Source organism: Pezoporus wallicus, unplaced genomic scaffold, assembly GCF_028554395.1.
Source record: "Pezoporus wallicus isolate ANWC-B61680 ecotype Strahan unplaced genomic scaffold, APGP_CSIRO_Pwel_v1 contig_8188, whole genome shotgun sequence".
Taxonomy (NCBI): Eukaryota; Metazoa; Chordata; class Aves; order Psittaciformes; family Psittacidae; genus Pezoporus; species Pezoporus wallicus.
Window position 1 is genome coordinate 2,783,700 of NW_026640104.1, and position 10,162 is coordinate 2,793,861.

The following is a 10,162-nucleotide window of genomic DNA, read 5'->3' on the forward strand; positions in this document are numbered from 1 at the left end:
GGTATTGCCATCACCGTTACTGACTTCCCTATTTCCTACAGCAACACGTCCCATACCTTGCACATCTCATCATCGGTCCTGTGGTGCCTGTCCCTGCACGTATCTCCTGCCTGTCAGTGACATGAGACCTCTGCTCAGCCTCACTGGTGCCAGCAGTTGCCTCAAAAGACGTAATAGCAGAGATTTATTCTGCTCCCAATCAGTAGAGATCCGCAGAGGAATTTCACTCTCTGTCTTGTCACAGAAAGGCATGCTTGGACCATATGTTCTCTGTAACATATTGCCAGAGTCTTTGCCAAAGCAACAAAGGCAGCTGATTGAGACACAGGGGACACAGATGTTAAAAGGTCTTGCAGGAAAATTACTCCTGTAGGTTGAGGAAGCGATGCAGATGGGGTTTGTAGCTGATAAGAGTGTACAAAGAGATGTGAAGAATGGGGCTGCTTTGTTTTGCTCAGCTGACAGCTGACCATATACTCAGCAGAGGTAGTGAATAAGGTCAGCAAATAGCCAACAGCATAACAAAAGGAGTAGGCAAAGGGGTGGCTAACTAGGTAGCAGTTTTTGTGAGGCACTCCCTGCTAAGAACCACGAGGGTTCTATGTCACAGGAATTAGCACAGGCTGGGGGCTCAGGGAGCTGCTGCAGGAACAAAACCCAGAGGTGGAAAAGCATCCAGCTGGAGAGAGAGCAGTCTGGGCTGTGAAGGAAAAGCACTTCAGTGATTGAATTTAGCTGGCTGGACATCATGCTTTTCTGTTAATTAAATTGTCTGCCTGGACAGGGAGGTTTTAGCCTGTTTTCTTGTGAAGGTGAAAGGACTCCCAGCTGGGTATGTTATACCTATAGGATAGCAGTACAGGGATTCACTTTCTGTTCTCTTGCACTCTGCTCTCTCTGTCCCGTAACTGCAACCTGGAGGCAACATGGCTTCTGGTTTATATTGCCATTAGCCGTATTTCAGATCAGACTGATTTATGGATACATTCATATAAAGAGCACTGCCAAGTGAAAACCTTGGGTTCAGGAAAATTGGTTCTTAAGATAAGCAAGTCTCTGTAGTGTCTGGCTAATCTCAGCTGGGACTCCAGGCTCCAAGTCTATGTATTCCAGTTCAGAAGGGAACTGAGAAGTGTTTGCTAATTTTTGTCTTCTTCCTCTAGGTGCAAGCAGAGCTCTCCCGATTTCTCCAGGTGTCTGTCTGCACACCCAGGAGTACTGATCCAAGCTTTACTCCAGGGTGTTCCAATGCAACTAGAAACTGTGTAATTGTAGTTACCCAGAAGTAGTAAGCTCTAAAGGGTCTTCATGTGTGTCTTTGTCTTGAAAATGGACTGACTGTAGGTAAACCAGCTGGAAAACTATGAGGCTTGCATGAGCAACTGAATAACCCAGGAGCCCGAATCAAAGCCAAGCAATTCCTTCCCCAAGCCATCAATTGCATCATTTCTCAGTTTTGACCTTAGTACTATGAGAGAGTTGGCCTCAGTTTCTGAGTTATCCTGTGGTTACTTGTGGCTGTAGGTATGGCTGCTCTGCAGGAACCTCAGGACAGCTAGAGAGAGTAGCGAGCACCCTGGGGAGCCACTGCACGCTGGCACATCTTCCTGATGCATCAGTAAATGTCTGCTGTGGTGATCTGCTTCATCTGTGGGTCACACGAGGTCTCTGGTTACAGAGCTCTCTGTAATGAGATGGTCGGGCATGTTTGTGTGCAGTGTCCTGCTGCAGAGAGCTCCCTCCTCAATGCACTCCAGCTTTAGCTCAGGTTGTACCAAGCAGCACCCTCATAACAATAAAATCATTATTTGTTGTATAAAGAAGTAGGTATCTCTGGTGTGTCAGGTAAGAACATGTCTTGCAGTAAGCTCTAAATGTGCTTTCTATCCATGGCAGTTTAGCAGATCACCTGAACAGAAAAGGCACTGTTAATCAGGACTGGGTATTAAAATGCTTGTTCTGGATCAGGTACTGTAGAAAGCTGTTGTTGATGAACCTGTGGCTATGGCATGTGTCTAGTGCTGGATTTCTAAGCAGGCGCCAGTCCAAGTTCTCTGCTGGATGTGTTTAAGATTGAGTCATATGAAAGCTCTGTTAATAAATGCTGCAAGAACACAGAGTTTCTCAATCTTCAGATTCAAGATTGCATTCCAGCATGATTTCCATCACCTGATGTTTCATCCAAATCCAGAGCATCAATACTGAATAGTCCAGAACTTCACTGGCTTCATTCTGAATATCCTGCTCTGGGTGAATGAATCATTTCAGCTAAAAGCAAAAGGTCTCAAGTACAGATTCCCTGCTAACTATGACCAGAGAAGTGGAGATGTTTGGCTTCATGGCTTGTTCAGAACTGTGGACTTGTTTGTATCAACAGTATAAAAAAGAGCCACTAATAAAATTGGGCCCTGTATTTCAGAAAATTAAAGATGCAAAATGATTGATAATCTTGTACTAATCTGCCACTTATGCTACTGACCGCCTTTGACTTGATTTTCCGTGTTTGTTTAGTACATAATTTAGTGCAAGTGCTGATGAAAGTAGGGTAGGTTGAGATTAGACATTAGGCAGAAGTTCTTCCCAGTGAGGCGCTGGCGCAGGGTGCCCTGAGGAGCTGTGGCTGCCCCATCCCTGGCAGTGTTCAAGGCCAGGTTGGACACAGGGGCTTGGAGCAAGCTGCTCTACTGGAAGGTGTCCCTGCCTGTGGCAGGGGTTGGAAATGGGTGAGCTTTAAGGTCCCTTCCAACACAAACCAGTCTGGGATTCTATGGCAGCCCTCCACAAATGGTCTGATCTCACGGAGTGCTGTACTGCTGCGGGCATTGTATGGTTCACACAGCTGGATTGTATCAGCTGCTTATTGGACTCAGAGTAATAATATGCACTGTTTTTGATAGATAAATACAGTTCCTATGAACTTTGATAAGAAAATAGAGTGCTAAATGTACTGTCTACATGGACAGTACCTGTTCCAGTCACAGTGCAACTACATGAAATCTGGGCATTCACAAAGCACATACTCAGATTTCCAAATTTTGTATTTTTTTTCAACCTGAAAAGGCCTCCAGAAGCTAATTCCAGTACAAGAATATTTTTTCCTTTCTTTTGCCTTTTTATTTCCAGCTGGAACACAACCTGCCTTAAATCAGGGCGTGAATCTGGCTGCGAACACAGCAAAACCAGCTTTAATTTCTGTCATCTGTATGCACAGAAAGCAAAATTCAATCCAGAACATGGGCAGCAGAAGACAAGTTGGATTTTTAGAGCTCCTCGTTTTCCTAATATGTTAGGAGTGGTGTATGGAAGCTAAATGAGTATGTACAAAACAGGCATTGGGGGTTGACTGTTCCCTGCTCTTCCTAAGTCAGTCAGACTGAAACATGAGGAGACAGCTCTTTGGTGTGAGAGGTGTCTGGGTCTACCCAGGGAGCAGGAGAACCTTATCTTACTTCGTTAGGAGGGTGAATTAGAACCAATTTTTGCCGGCTTTTTCAGTTGCTGCGGGGTCACCATCCATTGGTATTTACAGGCCTCCACCTAGTGGATAAACGGCTCCTCTGTACCCAAACCTGCAGTGACCCAAATGAGCATTGGGACATCTGAGGGGCTTTTCCAAGGCCAAAAAAGAACCATTTCCAGAGGTGAGTGTGCCCACAGCAGGCAGGGTACAGAGGGTGGGAAAAACAACAGGAAAGGGAACTTGAAAACCCTCTTCTATGAGTAAATGAATCCTTTTATAAGCAATAGCAGAGAATGGCACATGTGGAGGCAGAAGTATTTCTCCAGTTTCTGGGGGATACTGCAACTGATTTAGTGTCAGTGCTCTGTTCCTAATCATCCCTTCAAAGTGTTTTTATCCCCTTGAACTGAAGAAGCAGCTGCAGAGCTGATAGCATCTCTGTCTCTCTCCCTGGCGCTCTGGACTCTCAAAGGAGGCAGCAGCAGACTACGAGGGAAAGAGAAACAAACGCATGTCCTTTAGTCTCTGCTCCTCCTGGCTCTCCTCCTTGGAGCAGTGTCTCTCTGGGAATTCAGCTTTGGAAGTGCTAGCATTTCCTAGCCATCCAAAGAGCTCTTTGGGTCCATGCCAGGAATGCAACCCCTCCACTTCTAAGAGTGTAGTTGGCTGCTCAAGGCTGGCTCACTGATAAGAGCAGTTGAGAAGAGTTGGAAGAAGCATTAGTGCCTCCCCCGCTTCTTTCGGGAGCTGCTTCCAGCTGAGCTCTCACTCCAGGCCCTCCCAAATCTGCACAGTGGCTGCACTACCACTGTTGCTGTTTATCTACATAGGAAATCCATCATTCAGAGGTTCAGCAGTGTTATCAGCACGATGGGCAGATGCAAGGTGGGGAGTTTCTGGACGGTGTTACTGCTGACATCAGCTATCTGATCAGTGTAGACAGTTACACAATGCTGCAAACAAGTGAACAGGTAAAACTAAAACTCCCGGGTAGCACAGAGCATACATGTTATCTTAATGAAGAGTGTTGCCTTGTCTGTGCTGAGCTTTAAACCAGCCAAGAAGTCAGGACAAATGTTCACTTTCACAATAACCTTCAGAAGAGGAAATTATACACTAAACCAGGCTTATAATAGGTATGCTTATGAAGAAGTGAGTTTTGCCAGGGTGAGTTTTGAGACTCTGGTTTCAGCAGCAAGGAAATCCAAGCAGAAAATCTTTGCCTGCATCCTCCTGGAAAAACCAAAGCAACATCCAGAGGAGGCATTTACACAATTCTCCTGGCCAGAGGAGTGAATCCTACTCATTAAAATCATTTTCCTCTCATTTCCCTGCTAATGTTGGGTAAACATCCCATCTGCAGCAGTGGCTCCAACTCATGTTGACAAGTGAATCTGGATGGGGTGGCTCAGTGATTACTGCTTATACTCATCAGCTTTGTCTCCTCCAGCATCCTGCCCCTGCACGAGGGACACAGAATGAAACATCACTACACTGCAGCACACAACCTGCAGATTAATCTGAACTGTCACTAAATTCCTTCCTAAATTAGAACAGAGGACTGTAATCTGGAGCTCTGGATCACATATTATCTTCTCCTGCTCGAGGGTCAGTAATGCATGGCAGGGCAGAGAGGTGGGAAACGTGGGCCTCCACTTCTGCTCCACTGGCTGAGTTGCATCTCCAGAGTTCAGGGGAAGGCTGAAACCTGGATAATGCATGAACCCTGGAGTTCATTGCAGCTGTAGGAGAATACTTTCCAAACTCAGTTTCTGAAACAGAGGGTTAGATGATGCTTATCTTGGTTTGCAGAACCACTATTGTTATAAAGTGATAACAATCTTTTTTCCCCCTAAATTCTTGTCTGTAGTAGCTAAAAAGATTGTTTCCAGCCTTTAGCTAGTTTTAACCAGAATAAGGCTGTTTTCCTTTCCCAGTGTTTATATTTCTAAACACTCCAGAGCACTGCAAAACTAGGGTTTTGTTTCTAAGAGCATATGGCAAATTTTCTCCTGTCTGTCTATATTCTCATATATTATTTTACTTCCTTTTTTTGGCTGAAGATCATCTATTCTGTGGTTTAAATATCACCTCCATTAAAAAACAAAATACATATGGTGCAAAACACAAAACCAGTGGATCTGATTTCCAAAGGGTGTCATGGACACATCCTCACTAAGCTTTAGGTCAGCACAGACCTCCTCCTGATGCATTCCTGCTGGGAATGTGGCCCGCAGTTGGAGTAGATCCCTTTTGCAGTTCAAGTCTCTTGGCTCTTACCCCAGTCAGAGACCTTAACCTTTGTTTCTTACAGCCCAGTTGAGGTCTGTAATACAAGATCATTGCATGTGCTTTGTCTTTCTATTCTCTTGCCTGTAAATTTTACTATCAGAGCTCATAGTCCTGAGAAAAGTTTGGCTTTAAGGAGTGAGCAGGTTCTAATGAGGAGGTTGTTTGGGGGTTTTAATTGTTTGGGGGGGGGGGAGGGTAATTCCCTGGACCCTTTTGAACAGCTGCTTTAACTTTTTTAGCCTGGTCCCAATGAAAAGGTGTTCATGCATTCCTGCTGCCTGCCTGTCATCCTTTGCGCCCACAGCCACTTTCCCATAAGTCTAAGCAGGAAGAACATTTCAAAAGCAATTTCACCCCAGTACACTCCATAGGAATCAGCAGCTGGGCAGAAGAGAGAAACCCATAGAACATCTCTTAGGAAGGAAAGATGAGTAAAAGACAGCTGCTCATAGCTGGTCACTGGTTCGTAGAATCACAGAACGGTTTGGGTTGGAAAGGATCTTCACATCATTCAGTTCAAACCCCTCACCATGGGCAGGGATGCCTCACACTAGACGCGTGCCCAAGGCTCTGTCCAACCTGTCCTTGAACACTGCCAGGGATGGAGCATTTACCACTTCTTAGGGTAGCCTGTTCCAGTGCCTCACCACCCTCACAGTAAAGAACTTCTTCCGTATATCCAACCTGAACTTCCCCTGTTTCAGCTTGAACTCATAACCCCTTGTCCTATCATTAGAGCCTCAGCATGGGAATAGCCCTGCTACACATCAGTGTAGATGTTAACAGGAGCTTGGGAGAGGGCCTAGAAGTGACCAAATAATCCTTCTGGTGATAAACTCAGCCACAGCCGTAGTGTTAATGGTGTTTGTAAAGGTTATCCCCTGTGAGAAGGTGACTGTGCTCCATCTGTCTGTGTTTAATGAGCTTCTTTTCAAGACATCAAAACATGGAATTACATGCAAAACAGTAGCTCCATATCTGTGTTAGCTGAAGTCCATCCTGAACTAGGTACAAACTTTTGCTTTGAAAATGATGTATTAAGCCTTTACCCTCCACTGCTTTAACCAACAGGAGGAGAATCTGAGACTGAAGTTCTGCAGGTTTCATTGTGCTTTTTAGCTCCATCATCTTCACTGGGAGCAAAGCCAAGTCTGAACATCCCGGAAGGATTTGCAGGAGAGTTTGCAGTAATATCAAGCAGGCAGTAGTACTCAGTAGAGAAATATGCAGCTTGAGAGGTAGACTCTTGTATCTGAGCCTTTTTACTCAGTGTGGGATACTGTAGTTTACTAGCATCTAGACAACTGTACCTTACATAGTTTTCTTCCTCCTCTAACATGACTGCAGCTAGGTTTCCCAAAAGAGAATACAGTAAGAGAATTGCAGGTTGCAGGTTTACACGCTCACGAGTCAAGGAACATCCAGGTGAATACTGCACAGAATCCCTGTTTTTATAATGAAGGACTAACAAAATCTTTGTGAGAGTTTTTGATGCAAGGCTGTACATTCATAGCTCAGTGTATTCCTGTGACAGGAAATTACATTTTAACTGCACAATCAATGACAGCATAAAGAAATTAATCATTTATCATCATTAACCAAAATGATGAGTGATTATGCATAATGGACACAAATGCATGAAAAAAATTAGGTCATGTCAGCAGTTTGGACTAAGATCTCTTCTGGTTCTGAAGAGGCAAATAAAGGTGTTTTTTACCCAGTTCTGCATCATGGTTTTGGTACAATAAACTCTTGAACTGGAGTAACTGTGATAAGCAGACTTAAGAAAATAATTATGTAGTCCCAGTGGTGGGAGGTTTTCAACAGATCGAATTTAGAGCAACTATGTGATTTCTGGGTTGGTTTGGAAAATAATACAGCAGTTGTCAGTACATCCGGCAAGAATCTGTTGAAACTAAAGTCCTGTAACTTCATGTTCAGTGGAGTATGAGTGAAAAAGAGAATTGGAATTTACTTCCCTGGTTAAGGTGACCCGAGCTGCAGACAAACAAAAGGGATACTGGGACCTGATCCATCTTCCCTTCACTGCTCATCAAGCAGATGTCTTGTGTTAAGATGGCCGGGGCCTCATGTTCTCCCAGGTTATTTTTGCTCAGTTTAATGACAGAAATGAAGAGGCTGTGAATATCCCTGCTTTTGAAAGCAGCTCTGGTTAAGACAGAGATACGGTCTTCAAAGTGTCTTTTTGTAGCTTCAGGAAAGCAAAGCTGCACCAGGCTATTTGTGTGTTTCACTCACTGATGTGTCAGATCACATTTTGCTCCTGTTAGCCCTGTGGGATCACATCCAATGTTTTTTCAGAGTTTAGACTATGATCAAATAGGAGCAGTGTGACATAACAGAAGATTTTATTTTATTTTGGGATACGCGTGTGTTTTCTCGTTGCAAACGAAGAGTTGACAAATAGATGACAAATTCTGGATGGCATTTGAAGTAAACTTTCACTAAGCTGGCAGCCTCTTTATGTTTATTTTTGGTGGAATGACCTTTTGATGCGTAAAGGCCCTAGATGCTTCCTGATTAAGTTGTACTTCCATGTGAGAAACGCTTTCAGCTCAGAGGAGTTACGTGGGAACCACTGATGAAGGTGTCTTCTGCTTTCTCACAGCTCAAACTGTAAGATAAATGGAGAGACACATTTACCTGAAGCATAAAGCTGAAATGGAGTTTGCTTTTTTCTTAGTTGCACCTCCTGGTGCAGTCTTTACAACCAGATGTTTTAGAAGAGCTGATGGGGTGGATGAGCTGCATGAAAATACAGAACTGACTCTTCTGGGTTTGACCTGAAGGTAAGAGCTCTTCTTTGAGAAAGGTAACTAGTGTTAAAATAAAAGAACATTTCAATGCAGCAAATGAGCCTTCTTTGTGCCTTATTTTTTTTAATAATTTTAATCATTTGAATATTCTTTTTTTTTCAAATTCCTGATGACTGAAAATTCCTGACCCTTTTTCAGCCTGGAGAAGAGAAGGCTCCTTAAGGGGAGACGTGAGAGCAGCTCCAGTGCCTGAAGGGGCTGCAGGAAAGCTGGAGAGGGGCTTTGGACATGGGCCTGGAGGGACAGGCCGAGAGGAATGGCTTTAACCTGCCAGAGGGGAGACTGAGATGAGCTCTTAGGCAGAAGCTCTTCCCTGTGAGGGTGCTGAGGCGCTGGCACAGGGTGCCCAGAGAAGCTGTGGCTGCCCCATCCCTGGCAGTGTTGAAGGCCAGGTTGGACACAGGGGCTTGGAGCAAGCTGCTCTAGTGGAAGGTGTCCCTGCTCGTGGCAGGGGTTGGAACTGGATGAGCTTTAAGGTCCCTTCCAACCCAAACCAGTCTGGGGTTCTGTGATTTACTTATGCACTACTGTTGATTAGTTTACACTGCTCAGCTCCCATCCTGACCTAGCTCTCATCTCCTGCCTGTGTGGTGTGAGGAAAGAGGTTTGCGTATGCTTGCATGTGTGTGCTTCGGAGTTGCAAAATTCAAATAGCTCACACTATTAGCCCTGCCTCCTTGTAAATGTCAACCTTTCAGCTAAGTCAGAACTTAAATACATTTGATTTAGATGAAGCATTAGGGTTTTGAGGGTGGAATAAAAATAAATAATAAAAATCACACACACAGGGAGTGCAAAGTATATTCTCAGGATATCAGGCTCCTTTCCTGGTTGCAATCCATAAACCCGTGCTAAATCCCAGTTAGTTCACAGGAGTCTGACCAAGGGCTTGGCAACAGTCATGAGGAGACCTCTTAATTTTGCCCACAGGTGTTTCTATTACACATCGGAGAGTTTCCATACTGTGTAAGAATTATTTGAAGTCTCTGTGCATTCTGCTTGTCTTTGGAGGCATAATTTGATCAGTAAAGGAAGGCAAATTAGATTTAAAAGAGGCTGGATATCAAGACTATAACCCTCTTGCTCTTGACGTAAGGATGCCAGAGAGCAAGAAAAGACTGTATTTAAGTCCTGTTTCCTTTCCCCTGCTTCTCAGCAGGGCTCTGACCTGGCTGTCCTGGATCTTGCAGCATCACTGCTGATCTGTACAATGCAGGTTCTGTAGAATAAAAAATGGAATAATAGTAATTAAAAACATGTTTTGATTTTAGAGCTGAGGTGAACACAAGTCAGCAAACCATCCCTGCAAAACGTCACTGCCACGGCACAGCTTCCAGGCTTGCCCTGTGTAATTAAGAATAAGGTATGCCAGCTAACAAGTTGTATTAGATAAGCTGCTCTGACAGATAAATCAAGAGGCTAGTCCAAAGCAGTTCCCCTGCTGGGGTCTATAGATAATGAGAACTGTGTGCAGGGAGTGTTGTTGCACCACCAGCTGCGCACTGGGGAACTCTTTGGGATCAGCCATGCAGCCAGTTTACCCACGGAAGAGTGCACTCATGCAAGCCATTAG